Consider the following 19,229-nt stretch of genomic DNA (forward strand, 5'->3'; position numbering starts at 1 on the left):
TAATATCGATGGCGATACAAAACAGTAAACTGCAATTTGAGACACGTTCAGCGATGCCACTGCGCTAGGTCACACCACACTGAGTCTGAGTCCACACAGGGCGCAGCTGGTGAGGTGCCGCTCCTATTGGAACGCCTGCCTAAAAAGCTCTGTTTTCACGGCCCTGCGGAACTGTGGGAAGTCCCGCAGGGCCCTGATCTCACTAGGGAGCTGATTCCAATAGGACGGGGCTGCCAGAGAGAATGCCCTGGTCCTTGTCGATGTCAACCTTGCGGCCTTCGGACCAGGGAGAGCCAGGCAGTTTTGAGATCCTGATCGCAGTGCTCTCTGGGGAACATGCGGGGAAAGGTGGTCCCTCAGATAGGCCGGACCCTGACGATAAATGCCAGTGGCATGTACATTCAGAATGTGATTCTGCCACTCAGGTTTCATTCTAATACTGCCATGTTCAAAGTAGGTGTAATGTTGTCAATAAACAAAATGCTGAAGAAGAGCCAGTTTGTTGTGGTGGTTAGGAGCATGGACTCTAATCTGGGAGAACCGGGTTTGATTCCTCACTCCTCCACATACATTTGCTGGTGTGACTTTGGGTCATAAGTTCTTTCAGAGCTGTTCTCTCAAGGGCAGTTCTCGGGAGAGCTCTCTCAGCCCCACCTACCTCACAGGATGTCTGTTGTGGGGAGGGGGAGGGAAAAGGATCGTAAGCCGGTCTGAGACTCCTTTGGGTAGTGAAGGGCAGGGTATAAATCCAGTCTATTCTCTCTCACACACATTGCACCTAAGTTTTACTGTATTCAGCTAGTTCTTAGGTTTCTCAGAAGTGCTTGGAGTCTGTGAAATCTGTTTGGGCAAAGAGCCCAACTGCCCTTTATGTACTTGTTAATGTCATTCTCTGGATGTAGTCATAGCTTGATGCCTCAAAGTGATAAGGAAGGTCTAGCAATTTCCACACTTTTTGTACCTTTGGCTTGCCAGCCTCTAGCTCAGGACAGCATATGTGAATATAAATCCAATCTATTCTCTCTCACACACATTGCACCTAAGTTTTACTGTATTCAGCTAGTTCTTAGGTTTCTCAGAAGTGCTTGGAGTCTGTGAAATCTGTTTGGGCAAAGAGCCCAACTGCCCTTTATGTACTTGTTAATGTCATTCTCTGGATGCCTCAAAGTGATAAGCTTGATGCCTCAAAGTGATAAAGAAGGTCTAGCAATTTCCATACTTTTTGTACCTTTAGCTTGCCAGCCTCTAGCTCAGGACAGCATAGCTTTTGAGCTGTCCTCCTGGCTTTGTTAGAGGCTGCAAGAACAGAGGAGCTGCCAAGCACAAAACAGGGCAGGGATCTACATGAAGCTTGGTGGGTGTGAAATCCCGCTGTTGTTGAATTCTTTACAGAGCCAACTGAATTCTGCAGGTCAACAGCTGCAAAAGAGGCGGATCAATTCTTTGGCAGTGAAGCAAAAGTGAAGCTGTTTCCACTAAAAAGGCACTGATTGCACAGGCCCTTTGGCAAGGGCTGTCTAAACCCAAAGATGTACAGACTGGAGTGTAGCCTCTTGAAGATACTCATAGATGCGTAAGAAATAATAAATGGAGAGTCTTTTTTGTGCCAGTCGCTGAAGTTTCCCACTAGAAATGCAAGGGTGGTTTTTGCACAGCTGGGGGATATTTTCTATTAAATTTGTATTTAACTATGTTGTTTTCCCTGCGGTGAGGCTGAAGGAATGGAAATAAAAAGGCTAATTCACATGGCAGATTTTTGAGACATCAGATGACTCCCCTACCCCAATTTTCCCCAATGCCTATGGATGTGTATTATAGATGCAGGTTAATTCCCTAACAAATTACATTATTGTAGAATGCTGCAGTGAATGAGCCATTGGGAAATAAATCATTCAAACAATGTATGCAGCCTGGAATTACTAGTGAGAATAATTTCATTAAAACTGTACCATGTGAATTGTGAGACAAATAGCTGTTTCCAGTCTTTTCTCACTTCAGTAAGGAGAAATGTTTTCTTGATTTAGGAAATTTATATATCACTTCTCCAGAGTCCTGCAAAGGGCCACTTAGACGTGAAAACAATACCATGAAATCATAAAATACCATACTTTATCGATATTAAAAACAAAAGCCATAAACGCAGCAGAAAACCACCACTGAACACCCTAAAAAATCCATAAAACAGACCTCACAACAGAAGCAGACCATAGAACGGCTAAAAATCCTTCTTCATTTATCCCCTGCCTTTTTCTCCAAGGGGAACCTGTTGTAGCTGACATCATTCTCTTTTCTTGCATTTTATCTTCCCAACAACCTGTAAGGTAGCCTAGGCTGAGAGTGTGTGATTAGTCCAAGGTTACCCAGCCAGCTTCCATGGCAGAGTGTGGATTCAAACCTGAGTCTCCCATTCCCTAGTTCCACACTCTAACCACTAAACACAATTACTTTCCAGTTTATAAATTTAGGGAAATTCTGTAACTCAGAGAAGATATTTCAATATGATTTTTTTTAAAAAATGAAAGGACATTAGGTGATGAGAATCTTTCCTTCCAGGTTTTTGTCGGTCCCTTGGAAAGTTTTGTTCTAAACAAGCAAAGTTAAGTACGTTCTTAATTATCAAGACTGGGTCTGTTTATTATTACAATATGGGCTCCACCTGGTGGCCAAAAAGGATTTCTTCAGATTTTGTCTGGCAAGCACCACCCATGAGTGTTGCTTGTTAAATAGTCCACTGAGATACATTTCATTAAGCTGTGCCGACTATTTCCTGTCATGAACTAATAACTCCTCAGAAAGACAGATCTGCTCAATGATTGCTTTTGGGTATGTACCAAAATCTGCAGACTTCAATGATGTATTTTTATTATTTACTATGGGTGATAAAAGAGTAACTGGAAATAAATTCTAGAAGAGTATTCAGGTACCAGCAAAAGGCTACGGCCCAACCAAAGCTAACAAAACCAAAAGTAACTAATTTATTGTGGCCTGAGCTTTCCTCAGCAATGGTCTATTTTCAGATGCATAATGTATCCAGAGAAGGAGGTCAACTTTTATATGTGTGATTTGAAAACTAAATTCAGAACAGTACCACCAAAGCTTTGTTTGGGAAGTGTCCCACCAGGCCAGGCCGTTCCCAGTGGGCTGGGGTTTGGTCTAAGTAGGGACAGAGTAGAGCAACAAGCTCAAGTCGCCAGCATGTTTGATTAACCAGCAGTCCACATTCTCTATTAGTGCTGGATAACAAAGCTACTCCTGTATTCCTGTGTGGACCCTGGTTAGTGAGAAAAGTTTCCATTAATACCCTGTATTAAGTAAGCCGAGAATGTTACTTCCATAATTACTGAAGTACTATATTGGGTGGGATCCAGCAAACCAGAAACAGAGTTCTGCTCTGCAGTGGAGAACAGGCAGATCTGTATATACCTGAAAACCTTATCCTGAGGGCTGGGAGACTCTGTGGAAGAGCATGGATATGACACTAGTAGGCCGAGAGGGTAATTGGCAGAAATTGCTTTCTGTTCAGGCAAGAGAGGCCCTGGATCCTGCCTCTTAGTTAATATAATGTGCTACCAACTAGGAGACGGGGACGGCAATGGATGAGATGGTTAGACAGTGTCATAGATGCAACAAACATGAAGTTGAGCAAACTTCAGAGGATGGTGGAAGACTGGAAGGCCTGGTGTGATCTGGTCCATGGGGTCGCGAAGAGTCAGACTCGACTGTGCAACTGAACAACAACAACCAACTAGGAACCTATACAGTTTGTGTAGTGAGATTATGCCCTTGAAATCTTAAATATAAAACACTTGAAAATAAACAAAGTCCTATCTCATTAAGAAAATCGAGTGTGGGTAACTATAGTAACTAGGGATGGGCATAGACACGAACCCCGAACCAAAATCTGGGCCGAATATTGCTTTTTTGGGGCCTCAGATGGACTGGCTCGAAGGTCACATGTCCAGAAGCTTGAGCACCCGATCTTTTTATGCTCAGCTTGGAGGCGTTCTGGTACTTTCGCGAGAGAAACCCCACCCCCGCCGTTTCGCGTGGAAAAGTGGGTGTGGGTCCTGCTGGGCATGTCCCCGATCAAGCTGCTCATTAAAACTACCTCAAACCGTTTCACTGGCAGTCGACGTCACCCAACCCCCTAAAAGCAGGGCTGCTAGAGGGGAAAACTGTCACGTCAGGCTCCCGGGTCTCTCCCCGCAGGGCCCACCCTTCCATGTCTACTCAGCGTCTCTCCTCCCCTGCTGGGTTAGCGCTCCTTAACAATGCCTAAATGTATGTCACTATCGGTCGTTGTCACCTAACCCCCCCAAAAGCGGGGCTGCTAGAAGGGAAAACTCACTGTCACGTCATGCTCCCACAGGGCCCATGCTTCCATGTCTCTTTGCGTCTCTCCTCCTCCCAGGGAGGTCCCCCTGGGCCCATCCCTGGTCAGGGTGCTCCTTAACACCGCATAAAAGCATTTCAGTTTGGTGTGAGAGCCAGTTTGGTGTAGTGGTTAAGTGCGCGGACTCTAATCTGGGCGAACCGGATTTGATTCCCCACTCCTCCACTTGCACCTGCTGTCCCGTGTCCTCCACTCCTCTGTGCAACCCTCCACCCCAGGAACCCCCCCAAACAAACTTAAAAATAAACACTGACGGACTTGAGAGATACCCTCCCTCTCTCGGGGCATTACCTGCGCCAGGCAACCTAAGAGGAGATATCTGTCATAAGCCACCCTGGCCCTCAAAGTCTCACCATGCTCTCCAGCCCAGGGAACCCCCTCCTCCCAAAATTAAAATCTTAACAGACGTGAGCAATGCCCCCCCCTTCCTGGGATGTTCCCCGTGCCAGGCAACCCAGGAAAAGACATCCGTCGGCAGCCACCCTGGCCCTTAAAGTCTCCCTGTGCTCTCCAGCCCAGGGAATCCCCTCTCAAAAAAACTTAAAAATAAGTACAATTAACGGACATGAGCTATGCTCTCCTACTACTGGAGACGTTCCCCATGTGGGTGTTCCCCATGCCTCAGGCTGGGTGGGGGAGTTGGCCCTGCCCAGAGTCACGTTGCTGGTGGGTGGATTGTGGCCCCAGGGGGAGAGTGCCACCTGCCCCTCCCAGCAATACCCCCCCCCGGGATGTTCTCCACACCAGGCAACCCAGGAAGAGACATCCATCGGAAGCCACCCTAGTCCTTGACAGTCTCTTGGCCTTCTCCAGCTCAGGGATCCCCCTACCCGGTAGTCATGTTATTGGTGGGGGGAGGGAGGGCCCGGGGAGAGACATCCATCCCATGCAGGGTGGGGGGTCAGCCCTGCCCAGTAGTCATGTTGCCAGTGGGTTGAGGGTGTGCCCCAAGGAGAGAGAGCCACCCACCACAGTACGGGTGTGCCCTGGGCAGAGCAGGGCGGGGGGATTGGCCCTTTCCACTAATTGCATTGCCACCAGTGGGTGGAGGGGTGGGCCCAGTGAGAGAGCTCCACCTGCCCCCTGTGGATGTTCCGTGGGCCCTGGGCAGGGTGGGGGGGGTTTGCCCTGCCCAGTAATCACATTGCCACCAGTGGGTGGAGAATGGGCCTGGGGAGAGAGAGCTCCACCCACCCGTTGTGTGGGTGTTTTCCGGCCCCCAGGCAGAGCGGGGGGTTGGCCCTGCCCAGTAGTGCAATGCCCCCCCCCCTTTCCTGGGATGTTCCCTGTGCCAGGCAACCCAGGAAAAGACATCCGTCGGCAGCCACCCTGGCCCTTAAAGTCTCCCTGTGCTCTCCAGCCCAGGGAATCCCCTCTCAAAAAAACTTAAAAATAAGTACAATTAACGGACATGAGCTATGCTCTCCTACTACTGGAGACGTTCCCCATGTGGGTGTTCCCCATGCCTCAGGCTGGGTGGGGGAGTTGGCCCTGCCCAGAGTCACGTTGCTGGTGGGTGGATTGTGGCCCCAGGGGGAGAGTGCCACCTGCCCCTCCCAGCAATACCCCCCCCCGGGATGTTCTCCACACCAGGCAACCCAGGAAGAGACATCCATCGGAAGCCACCCTAGTCCTTGACAGTCTCTTGGCCTTCTCCAGCTCAGGGATCCCCCTACCCGGTAGTCATGTTATTGGTGGGGGGAGGGAGGGCCCGGGGAGAGACATCCATCCCATGCAGGGTGGGGGGTCAGCCCTGCCCAGTAGTCATGTTGCCAGTGGGTTGAGGGTGTGCCCCAAGGAGAGAGAGCCACCCACCACAGTACGGGTGTGCCCTGGGCAGAGCAGGGCGGGGGGATTGGCCCTTTCCACTAATTGCATTGCCACCAGTGGGTGGAGGGGTGGGCCCAGTGAGAGAGCTCCACCTGCCCCCTGTGGATGTTCCGTGGGCCCTGGGCAGGGTGGGGGGGGTTTGCCCTGCCCAGTAATCACATTTCCACCAGTGGGTGGAGAATGGGCCTGGGGAGAGAGAGCTCCACCCACCCGTTGTGTGGGTGTTTTCCGGGCCCCAGGCAGAGCGGGGGGTTGGCCCTGCCCAGTAGTCACATTGCCAGTGGGTAGAGGGTGGGCCCGAGGAGAGAACACCCGCCCCTGTGCAGGGCGGGGGGGTCATCCTTGCCCAGTAGTCATGTTGTCGGTGGGTGGAGGGTGGGGCCCAGGGAGAGAGCTCCACCCATCTCTGTGCAGGTGTTCCCCAGGCCCTGGGCAGGGGTTTCTGCCGTGCCCATTAATCACATTGCCTTCAGGGTGGAGGGTTGGACCCAGGGAGGGTGTTCCCTCGCCCCTGTGTGGGTGTTCCCTCGCCCCTGTGTGGGTGTTCCCTCGACCCTGTGTGGGTGTTCCCTCGACCCTGTGTGGGTGTTCCCTAGGCCCTGGGAAGGGTGGGAGGTTCGGTCTTTCCCAGTAATCACATTGCCACCAGTGGGTGGATGGTGGGCATGGGAAGAAAGATCCGCCTGTTCCCGTGCAGGTATTCCCCAGGTCCCGGGCGGGGGGCGGGTTCGCCCCTGCTCAGTAGTCACGTTGCTGGTGGATGGAAGGTGGGGCCCAGGGAGAGAGCCCCATCTACTCCGTGTGGGTGTTTCCTGGGCCCTGGGCAGGGCAGGAGATTCAGCCCTACTTGGTTATCGCTTTGCCATTTAAGGGTGGAAGGTGCAGCTTGGGTACAGTGAGCCACCTGTCCCCGTGCGGGTGTTCCCCTGGGGAGGGCAGGGGGGTTGGCCCTGCCCAGTAACCACATTGCGTGTGGGTGGAGGGTGGGGCCTGGGGAGGGAGCACCACTTGTTTCTGTGCAGGTGTTCCCTGGGCCCTGGGGAGGGCGGGAGATTCAGTCCTTCCCAGGAATCAGGTTCCACCAGTGGGTGGACAGTGGGCCCGGGGAGAGAGAGCCATCCACCCCCATGCGGGTGTCCTTGGGCCCCGGGCAGGGCAGTTGTCCCTGCCCAGGAATTATCTTGCCAGTGGGTGGAGAGTGGGCCCGGGGAGACCGGGCCACCCGTCCCTTTGCGGGTGTTCCCCGGGCTGGGTGGGAGGTTCTGTCCTGGTCAGTGATCCCATTGCCATTTAAGGGTAAATGGGCCCAGGGAAAGGGCACCTACCATCCCTTCCACCTTCCCGGACAGGATGGGAGGCTGGGCCCCAACCAGTCCTCATGTCCAAAGGGCTGGATGGTTGGTTCCAGGAAGACAGAGGCACTCGCAACTGTGTGGGTGGTCCCTGGGGTGTTGGGTGCCTGTAGCTGAACCAGTTTTGCTCTGGAATTATACAGACACACACACACACACACAAATCAGGGCACCTGCAAGGATGTGGGGGGATCTCATTTTCCCTCCCCCACTGTTTCCTCTTCCCCTTTACTAAGAGTGCCCACAGCCTCTCCCCTTTTCCTTCTCTCCTTCCTTCCCACCTGCCAACTTACCTTTTATCTGCCCCTACCTTCAGCTAGGAGCTGCGGTGGCTCAAGTGGTTAAGACGCTGAACTGCAGGCTGTGGAAGGTCAGTAGTTCAGCAGTGCGAGACCCGGGTGCCGCATGATGGAGTGAGCTCCCATCTCTAGTTCCAGCTCCTGCCAACCTAGCAGGTCGAAAGCAAGAAATTGCATTTAGATAAATAGGTACCACTTCGGTGGGAAGGTAACAGCGTTCCATGCGCCTTGGTGTTTAGTCATGCCGGCCACATGACCACGGAAACGTCTTCGGACAGCGCTGGCTCTTCGGCGTTGAAACGGAGATGAGCACCGCAACCCTAGAGTCGGATTCGACTGGCTTTCGAGCAAGGGAACCTTTACCTTTACCTTTTTACCTTCAGCCTGTTTTATTATTTATCCCTTCACAATATGTGCCCAAAGCAGCTTACGTCATTCTTTTCCATTTTATCTTCACAACAACCCTGTGAGGTAGGCTAGGCTGAGAGTATGTGACTGACCCAGCAATCTTCAGTGGCCAAGAGGGGATTTGAACCTGGGCCTCCCAGACTCTCGTCTGAAACTCTAACCACTACAGTACACTGGCTTTCATATGGTGGCTGCTGGAACAGTAACAAGGAGCTGGGCCTGGGTAAATCATGGAACTTGCATGGTATCAAGTCACCTGGTGGTAGTGGTCAGGCCTAGCCCTGATGAGTGCTCCCTCAAAGGCCAATGGTGGTAATGGTCAGGCCTGGCCCTCAAAGGCCAAAACAGCCTAGAAAAGGCTCTGCCCCTTCCCTTGCAATTTACTGACAGAAACTAAGGCTTCAACTGGCAATACTAATATGATTGCCTAGCGATGGCCATAGAGGGCATTCATTTCTTAAAGCTACAGACACTGATTGAATATTGAGGGGGTAAACTCCTAGTCTTGGTTCTTTTAGATTTCAGATTTTTCTGGAAACCTGGAGTTTTCTCAGGTTTGTCATAAGATCTGTCTTATCTATTCCTTGCACCAGTCTCTGGATTTTTATTATCCACAGATTTGGCCATGTTGACAATTAGATACATTGATTTAGCATTTAAACTTCTTGTAAGTTTTGAAATCCAGAAAAAATGTGCATAAGTTTTGTTAACGTTTATGCTCTTTTTGTGTGACCTCTTCATATGTAACTTTCGTAAAGGCACCTCTCTATGGTGTTCTGAGGTGATGAGTGCTATGCTGTCCCCTTGCCTTCCTTATTTTTGCTGCCACCAAAGCTTCTTGCCTTAGAATTCTTAGTTGGACCCAAAGAATAGGATAGCTTAGTAGTATATGGTAGATTGACAGAATGGTCAGCAAGTTTGGGTGGCTCTGAAGTAAAAGGGGATCCTTTACTCTAAAATAAACAGTTTTCCTAAACATGAGTAGAGTTTACTTATAGGTAAAACAGTGTAGCTGTTTCTGTATGGTTAATAAGCATTATGGTTTCAGATAGGTACATAAGCATAATAGTTCCTTAAATAAACCTAGGATTATTTTCTTGCTTTCCACAAAACTTCACTTCCCAACTTGCCACCCAGGCTATAACTACCTTGTGTCTAATTAATTTCGATGGGACTTGGGCATGCTTAAGTTCCTTTGGATCAGAGGCATAATGTATAATTAGAAGATGCTGAACAGAAACAACAGTTAGTCTAAATGTTGGGATTATTGTGTAATATACCTTAATAAAAATAATATTTCAGTGATGCTGTGGCGAAATGGGGACCCACCCTCAGCCCTGGGAGACTGAGCAGCCGTTCTGTGGCTCGCAAGCCCCTGTTTTTGCCTTTCCACCCTTCCTGGTGGGGCTATTTTCCTTCGTTACACGCTGCCACCACTCACTGAATGGACACCGCCTTCCTAGAGGGACAGTGAGACCCCTCTGGCTGATCCCCCAACCTTGGGAAGTTGGTACCACAATCTTTGGGCACCCTTGGGAGAGTCGGCAACCCCTCTGATTTGGGCCCGTTTGGGTTCTCTGGCCTCCCTTTTGTTTCTGGTAATGTGCCGAGCAGGGAGGAGTAAGTGGTCAAGGCACACCAGGTCTTAAACTCAAAAAAGGTTTATTTGAACTATATACATATTAGGCAAGGAGCTGCGGTGGCTCAAGTGGTTAAGACGCTGAACTGCAGGCTGTGGAAGGTCAGTAGTTCAGCAGTTCGAGACCCAGGTTGCTGCATGATGGAGTGAGCTCCCATCTCTAGTTCCAGCTCCTGCCAACCTAGCAGTTCGAAAGCAAGAAATTGCAAGTAGATAAATAGGTACCACTTCGGTGGGAAGGTAACAGCATTCCGTGCACCTTGGTGTTTAGTCATGCCGGCCACATGACCACGGAAACGTCTTCAGACAGCGCTGGCTCTTCGGCTTTGAAACGGAGATGAGCACCGCAACCCTAGAGTCAGACTCGACTGGCTTTCGAGTAAGGGAACCTTTACCTTTTTACATATTAGGCACAGAACTTAAACACATGCACATCAACACAACCTGGGCACAGAAAATAAAGGGACAGGGTAAAAGTCGGAACGGCCCGGAATGGCCGGAACGAGCATTAAACACACAATAGTACCGCAAAAAACAGTGGCAAAATAGTTCCCAGGTCCACTCTAGCAGTGCTTTGAACTAACAGACAGCCTAATGGCAAGCCACAGTTTCTCAATCTCAGATTGCTGTTTATGCCCTGGATATAATAATACTGATCTATACAGGGTGCTTGTAAAGATTACCAGATAACAGTCTGTATCCAACTACACTTTTAAGAAAAATTAAATACCCTTTTCTTAAGAGGGGTAGCAGCTATCTGCCTCTTCTGTTGCAGCCTACTCAGACCTCCAAAATGTTCCTGTGGGATACAGACCCTCAGCAACAGCCTACGGATCTGCAGAGAGATGGGGGGAAATGGTGAAAAGCGATGCAACCTTGTATATGAGAACTGGCACTTTTTTCCTTTCTTTTCTTTTCTTTAAGAAAAAAGGCATTGATACATATCACTTAGACTGGACATATTAACCTGAGACAATGGCATGGAGCCCAGCCATTGCATCTGGGCTTCAGTGACCTAAGATTCTGTACAGAGCCTATCTGTAGTGGTTTGCTGGTTGTTTAAAATAAATATTCTTTCAGTACAGTTTTAACTCGATTGAGTTTCAGGTATGGGTACGCGGAACCTGCTAATATAGATCAAGAAGAAGCTGAAATAAATTTGCCAGTGGGATTTAATCCTGTATCATTATACATCACTGTAGTTTAAGGTGTTCTTGATGGACAGTCACCTGTAAAATAAAACAATTTTTAAAGACTGTGTTCATATATACATATGGTAAGACCTGTTAGAATTATCCAGTTCAAATGAAAGGGAAATTTATTTACTTTTTCTTTTTAAAAATCAAGAAATGCTATTGTGTAGCTTTGGTTTTAAAAAAACCTGGCTGGGGTTCTGTTGCCTGTCCAGTATTGCAAGTAGTTAGGCTTTGTCAAATATTATTTAAAGACTGAAATAATATTTACCTGGGAGTAAGTCTCATTGATTCAGTATTTCTTACTTCTGAGTAAATGTGTAGTATAGTTTGATGGTTTACTTAAAAATACAGAAGAGGGCGGTATTGCACAAGGAAGCATTGTTAAGGGCTAGAATATTCCAGATTTGTGAGAAGAAACGGGCGTCATTCAGTGAAGATTATTGTCCTGCTTTGCTTCACATGTTATAGATAATATTCATTCCAAGTGCAGGTACACAGTACCTGAGTATCTGTATTGTCCTAAATTGGAGGCTCATAAACTGCTTTTGTTCATATTTCTCTGCCACAGAAATAAGGGTTTTCTTTTGTTGGTTTGACATCAAAGGATTGATCCTGAAGAGGCATGTGCATGTGGGTAACTATAGTAACCAAGTAATTCTACTAAATGTGTGGCTCATTTTTAAAATGGCACCACAGTCTGAATTGAAATTGCCAGTTTGCATATGCTGACAATGAGATGCTTGGGGGAATGTGGCACAACAAATCTAGGAGGCCGGACACAGACTGTACACATTCATGAGATCTAGCGCAAAGAGTGCGTCCTCCTTGTGCAGGTGTCATCAACAGACTACATGGAAAGTGACTAGTGCATGTATATACAATAACTTGGAAAAGGTATCAAATGAATAAAAAGCAGGAGTCTGTATGCTTGAAAATTGGCTGTTTTATTTTAGCCATGAAATTCTCTTGCGTTTTCCTCAAACTTGGAAACAGTAACCAGAATAATTTTGATATCTCATAGACAAACATCTCTTATGGTCCTGCCCTCTTCTACCTATGGTGTTATCCATTTCTAGGGATGGGCATGAAATGGCTCATGAACTAAAGTATGTGGTGAATTTTGGCTGGTTTGTGGTTCACAAAGTGAAGTTCGTGGTAGGTGAACTTTCCATGAACTTTCCACAAAGTTTCAAGCTGTTCATGGAGGTTTATGCTGGTTGGTGAACAGATATATTTCTAGACAGATTGTCTCTGTTTAATCTAAATGTTTACAAAACTTCAAAGCAACAGGGGTGGAACTTGGAAGGCATGACGAGGAACATCTGGGGGATGTCCCCTTCGACTTTGATGTCTCTAACTTGCACGAGATCCGTTCTATACACTTTGAACCTGCACCTGTCAAAATGACCGCCTGTCAATGAGCAAGCTAGAGACACCAAACCTGCAGGGGATCTCCGGCTGACTCTCCTCTGCCTGCTTCCAAGTTGTGAGGACAATTTACAGCTTTGCAACAATAACATGGAGCAGCTCTCTTAGTGTTGTACTACTGGAGACTGAACTTGGAAAACTAGCACATTCCACTCCCTGATATCCTAATTTTCTATGAGAGCCAACATGATGTAGTGGTTAAGTGTGGCAGACTCTAATTGGGAGAACTGGGTTTGATTCCTGCCTCCTCCATATGAAGCCTGCTGAGTGATCTTGGGCCAGTCACAGTTCTCTTAGAGCTCCCTCAGCCCCACCTACATCACAAGGTGCCTGTTGTGAGGAGAAGAAGGGAAGGTGATTGTAAGCCACTTTGAGATTCCTTAGGGTAGAGAAAAGTAAGTTATAAAAACCAACTCTTCTTCTTCAAATTTTAAAATGTGTGTATTTACTCGATATAAAGAGTGTATTTGTATCATAAAGCATGTTCAGAATAGTCACCTGACCCCCAGTATGCAGGAAAGAGATGGCTGGCAACAACATTAGAGAAGCTGTCCCAACCAGGCTCTGGTTGGCTAGAGAAGATAATTGGGCAGAATGTGAACCGTGAATTGTGGTGATTGAGGTCTTCTTGTACTTGGCAAGCAGGAGACAGGAAAGAGAGTTGTGGGGCTTACCAGGGCTTGTCAGTTTGGTATTTTCAGTTGTAGTTGTAAAACTTTTATGTTATAGTATGGTAGATGGAAAACCAGACTTGGGATAGGGAAATCTAGACAGAAATATATTTATTTTATTCATTTATATCCTGCCTTTCTCTCCAATGGAGACTCAAAGCATCTTACATCATTCTCCTTTCCTCTGTTTTATCTTCATAACAACTCTCTGAAGTAGGTTAGGGTAAGACTGGCCCAAGGTCACCCAGCGAGCTTCCATGGCATAAATAGGGATTCAAACCTGGGTCTCTCGATACTAGTATGACACTCTTAACCACTATACCACATTGGATCTCACATCCATTCTCAGCCACACATTTATTGTGTGTGGAATGGTCGTGGCAGGACACTGTGCCTCACTGTCAGACTCCTGGCCAAGTTACTCTCAACAACACTTCCTTTTCAGAGATTTGTTTATTGAGAAAATGAGCAAGTTCCAGGTGAAAATGAGCATTGCTGTGTTAGAACTAACAATTCTTGGTGGGCCCCTTGATAATATAGGCAATTCAAAAGGACCCCTCCCCAATAATTGTCACACACACACGTCACGTTCTTCTCGCCTAGCCATTTGCATCTACACCCCCCATGGGAATATATGGACCCACAATCTACAAAGAAAGCAGGCTCCAGAGAGTCTCTGGTCTTCCTCCCATTGGAGGAGGTGCCATCCTTTGGAAAGTTAAAAGCCGAAAGGTTCAAACACATCTATCACTCCCCTCCTCATAGGAATTCCCTTTCCCCCTTTTATTATGGCAAACAGAGCTGGGTGCGAAGTTTGACATTCTGCCCCCCCAAAGCCCTTCACCCACATGGTTTCAGGGGCTGGTGCTGATGAAAAGCGTGCACCAATTTTGCAGCTTTTACGTGCAGTGCCACCACCCATTCATTATGACTGGCATCAAAATCCTTCCACTTTATGAGGTAATACAGGCAACCCCGTTTAACCTTAGAATTGAGGATGGCCTCTACTTCTTGGTGGGCCTCGCCACCCACCATCAGTGGAGCTGGAGCTGGAGGATGTGGTCTCCACTTCTAGGGTCCAGGATCCTTCTTCAGAAGACTGAAATAAAAAATAGGATGTACATGATACGACGACTTAGGCAAGTCCACCTGCATAGTCACTTTGTTAATGTGGCTGTCACAGCTCAGGTGGGGTGTCACCCGACGCTGCCACCACTCTGGATTTAGGTTCCCTTGAGAAGGCCCAGAGCACCTTCCCAAGACCTTCAGACCTCCCTTTCGGCTGAATAGTAGGCGTGAGGACCAGGCAGAGTAAACAAGGAAAAGGTTTATTTTATAGGAGGTCAAACAACAAGGTGCAGGAATAACAACAGTAAGTGGGTGAAAATAAAATAAATCAAATGCCCTAACGCATCTAAATATATACTGTCCCTAGCTTACTATCTCAAGTGGCCTTAGACTACTCACCCTTCCCTCAGGATGAGGGTCTCTCCCATTCAGGAGCCTTCCTTCTGGCTCTACCCTCTGGGGAAAAGAACAGCTTTCCCTCTTCCACCAGTCTCTCCTTCTTGCTGATCCAATACCTGCCCCTCTCCACTCTGGATGGTTCAGAGGCCCAGTGATTTCTCTGAGGAGAACTGCGCCACTGAGCTCCCTGAGCTGGGCAGGAAGAGGCTGGCAGCTGCATGCGCGCTGCTGCCACCGGCGGAGGGAGGAGCCAGAGGGGCGGGGCTGGCAGGGAGTGAGCAAGGCAGGAGCTTGGGAGAGAGGCATGTGAGTGCTTGCCGCCACCGCGGTTAAAACAAATAGTCCCAGCAATGCCCGTGTGGAAGCCACAGCGTCGGTCAATGAGCAAAGCGAGCACTTGCTGGCACACCGCATTGTGCGCTCCCTGATCTCCAAAAGGGCACCCCGCCGAGGCTGTGTCCCTTCTGCTGCAGCAGTGGAGGAATAAAATAAAAACACACTACGCAGCAAAGGAGGGGTGTCAGACAGGGCTTCCCCTCACCTGCTGGCTGCAGCAGCTCTGTCCTCCTCCTCCTCCCTGCCCCAATGAGGCCGAAGTGCCGGGGGTGGCACATGTGCGTCTTGCCTCACAGACATGCCGGAGGCAGGCTGGGCCGTGGGACTCATGTACACTGGCCCTCTCCGGCAGGTGGAAGGGCAGGAAGGCGGAAGGGCAGGACACAGCCAAGGTGGCAGCAGCGGCTTCTCCTCTTCACGCTCCCCTCCACTTGCCCCACTCCTGGCAGGGCGAACTTCCCCCTCAGGCGGGCCTCCCCGCTGTGCTCCTCCTCCTCCTCCTGAGAGTGGCTGAAGGGACGCCACCGGAAGTTTCTGTAAGCCGCCCTCCCCCCGGCGCTTCACCTGATGGGGCGGGCAGGAGTGCTGTGAAAAGCTGACGGGTGGCAACGGTCCCTGTGCACAAGCTTGGATTGCTGATTGCAATTGGACTCAAAACAGGTTTTTTGGCAAGGGTGGCGGCGGCAGGACGCCCCTCTTCACGTGGCGCCCTAAGCAACCGCCTCACCCCACCTCTATGGTTCTCCGGTCGCCGCTCACCGCTCCGCTCCTCGCTCCGTACCCCTCCCTGCTGACCCCAAGAGCAGCAGCGCTTCCCGCCTCGCTCCAGCCGCCGCCGTTGTCACCGCTCCCGAGCTACCCTCACCACGTTTAAGCAGTACGATGGTTACCTCTTTCAACATCTCCCGCCCCGCACAGTGGGAGACCTGGCTCGAGATCCTGGAGAGCTACTTTGACTGCCACAACATCGTAGACCTGGGTAAGAAAAAAGCCCATCTCCTCCGGTCCTGTGGCATCTTGCTGCTTAAGGACCTCATTGCCCCAAAGCAGACCAAGGACGAGTTCCTATGGGGTGCTGGTGAAAGTGCTGACCAACCACCTTTCACGAAAGCCCACAAAATTTGCTGAGTGCATGGGCTTTTTTGTGCGGATCCAGGGGCCGGACGACCTGGTATCCGAGTTCTTGGCCGGGCTCCAGCAGGCGGCCACCAGGTGTTCCTTCCCTCACCTGGAGGACACCTTGCTGAACCAGTTCCTTTTGGGTCTCCGGGAACCCAAACTCTGGAGGAAACTGGTTAGCCAGGATGACCTGACCCTAGACAAGGCGCTCAGGGAGTCTGCGGCCTACAAGAAGGCGCACCAAGACCGCCGCATGCGGGCGGTCCATCGCACGCAAGCAATGCTCGAGTCGGACGACTCTGAAAACGAGGAAGTGCTCCAGGTACGCTGCCATCCCTCCCAGCAGCCCCGCCCTGGAGGAGCACCATCGGCCAAAGTCCCCTCTGCACCATCCCAATGTGCCAGCTGTGGAGAAGCACACGAACATCGAATTTGCCGCTTCAGGGACGCCGTCTGCCGCTCCTGCAACAAGCCAGGCCATCTGGCCCGGGTCTGCCATTCCCAAAAACAACGACAGCCTCAGAAGTCTTCGGCCCACCAGACAGCAGCAGATCTACCCACCGACCTCCATACCCTCTCTGCCCACCAACAGCAGCACCAGGTATGTAACTTGTCCCCGGATAGCCCAAATAAGATGTATGTGACGGCGCTTATAGAGGGGTCCCCCACAGCATGGAAATAGACACGGGCTCTAACTATTCCATCATTTTAGAGGAAACACTGTGCTCGCTCTGCCCACGGGGGGGGAACCCCTCTGCGAAAGCCACAGGGGTTTAAGTTACAAGACTTTAACAAAAACCCTGTGGCGGTTCGTGGCTGGGGCAAGTTTGCAGTGCAATTCCAGGACTTCCATGGAAAATTGGACTTGCTGGTGGTGGGGGGAAGGCTCTCCAGTCTGCTGGGACTTTCTTGGTTCGGACCCCTGGGATTGACGATCGCGGGGGAGAATCAGCTCCGGGCTGAGAACTTTGCGGCTGTGTGCAATGAGTTTCCCAGGGTTTTTGATGGCACACTCGGCCACTACACAGGAGCCCCCATCCGGGTCAAGGCCAGACACCCTCCTATTGTGATGTGGCCAAAGATCGAGGCTGAGCTTGATCACTTGGTTGCCCAGGGGGTGTTACAGCCCGTCGCTTCTGCACGGTGGGAGACCCCAATAGTCACCCCGGTCAAGCCAAATGGCGACATGTGGATTTGTGCAGACTATAAGTGCACATTGAACAAAGCCCTCCAAGACCACCAGTGGTCAGCCACGTGTTAGCCACACAGGTGGGTGCTCGGGTTTTTGGCAAGCTGGACTTGGCCCAGGCTTACCAGCAACTGCCGGTGGATGCTGCCATGGCTGAAGCACAAACGATAGCAACGCACAAGGGGGCTTTCAAAGTACATAGGCTCCAGTTTGGGGTATCGGTCGCACCGGGAATTTTTCAAGCGTTTTGACACGGCCTGCCTGAAGGTCAAGTGGGAGAAATGCTTGCTCGGGGTTCCCAAGGTGGAGTTCTTGGGGTTTGCCGTGGATGCCCAGGGTATTCACCCCACGGAGGAAAAAACAACGGCCATCTCACAGGCGTCCCCGCCTACATCCAAGACTGAATTACAGGCTTTCTTAGGCCTGTTAAGTTTTATCACTCCTTTCTCCCTCTAAAAGCCATGGTGGCGGAACCTCTGCACCGCCTGCTGGATAAAAATGCTCCGTGAGTCTGGGACCCGGAGCACGCTGCCGCTTTCCAGGCGGTAAAGGACCTCCTTGTCTCCAACTCGGTCCTCTCCCATTTCAATGAGGCCCTTCCCGTGGTCCTGGCCTGCGATGCCTCTCCATACAGGGTCGGGGCGGTCTTGGGCCACCAGTTACCAGATGGCCGGGAGGTTCCGGTTGCATATTACTCTCGCACCTTGTCATCGGCCGAGCATAACTGCACAGATTGACAAGGAGGCGCTTGCTATTGTGGCGGGGATGAAAAAATTTCACCATTACCTGTACGGTCGGCCGTTTACAATCGTGACGGACCATAAACCGCTCCTCGGCCTCCTGGCTCCTGACCGCCAAACCCCCCAGATGACGTCTCCCCGGGTTCTCCGGTGGTCTGTTTTCTTGTCAGGATACTCGTATGTGCTCGTCCGTTGGCCGGGAAAAGCAAAGGGACATGCTGACGCTTTGAGCCATCTCCCGCTGCCATCTAAGGATCCAGACCCAGTTCCCGCTCATCAAGTCGCGCTTCTGGAGGCTCTTCCCGATCAACCGGTGCACGTTCAGGACGTGGCGCACCGCACTGCCAAAGATCTGATCCTTTGCTGTGTCTTGGACTGGGTGAGAAGTAGGTGGCCTACGGCCCCAGGGGAGGCGGACTTCACAGCCTTTGCATCCTGCAAGGATGAGCTGTCGGCCCACAAAGGCTGCATGATGTGGGGAGGCAGAGTGGTGATTCCAGCCCCTTTATGAGAAAGAGTCCTCACGGCACTCCAAGAGACACATCCCGGGGTGGTCCAGATGAAAGCTTTGTCCAGAAGTTATGTCTGGTGGCCAGGGCTGGATCAGGACATCGAGGACTGGGTCAAGAGGTGTCAGACCTGCCAAGAATCCCAGCCCGAGCCTCCCCGGGCTCCTGCTAGAGCCTGGGAGTCCTCGCACAAGTCGTGGTATTGGCTCCACTTGGACTTCGCGGGGCCATTCCAGGGTCAGATATTCTTTATACTCGTGGACGCGTACAGCAAATGGCTCGAGGTCGTTCTGGTACCATCGACTTCCTCGAGAGTTGCCATCCAGGCCATGTGGCCCATCTTCAGTTCCCAGGGTATTCCCGACACCCTGGTCACCAACAACAGCATGGCCTTCACCTCTAGCAAATTCCAGGACTTAACCCGTTACTATGGAATTCGTCATGTCCGATCGGCCCCATTCCACCCAGCGACCAATGGCCAAGCCAAACGCATGGTTCAGACAACCAAGAAGGTGCTCCGTCACCTGAACAGCAAGGACTAGGACTACAAACTGGCCGCATTCCTCTTTGGCCAGAGAACGATGCCCCACACCGTGACGGGACACAGCCTAGCGGAGCTCCTGTTAGGACGGCGCCTGACGACCCTGTTGGAC

The 19,229-nt window shown here is 50.5% G+C and overlaps 1 protein-coding gene across 1 annotated transcript in view; it reads left to right on the top strand.

The window, feature by feature from the left end:
* Positions 1-19,229, top strand: part of ASRGL1 (asparaginase like 1) — a 60,472-nt gene that overhangs the window by 23,836 nt on the left and 17,407 nt on the right. The window lies entirely within an intron of this gene.

Source organism: Gekko japonicus, unplaced genomic scaffold (assembly GCF_001447785.1).
Source record: "Gekko japonicus isolate JY-2015 unplaced genomic scaffold, Gekko_japonicus_V1.1 scaffold2571, whole genome shotgun sequence".
NCBI lineage: Eukaryota > Metazoa > Chordata > Lepidosauria > Squamata > Gekkonidae > Gekko > Gekko japonicus.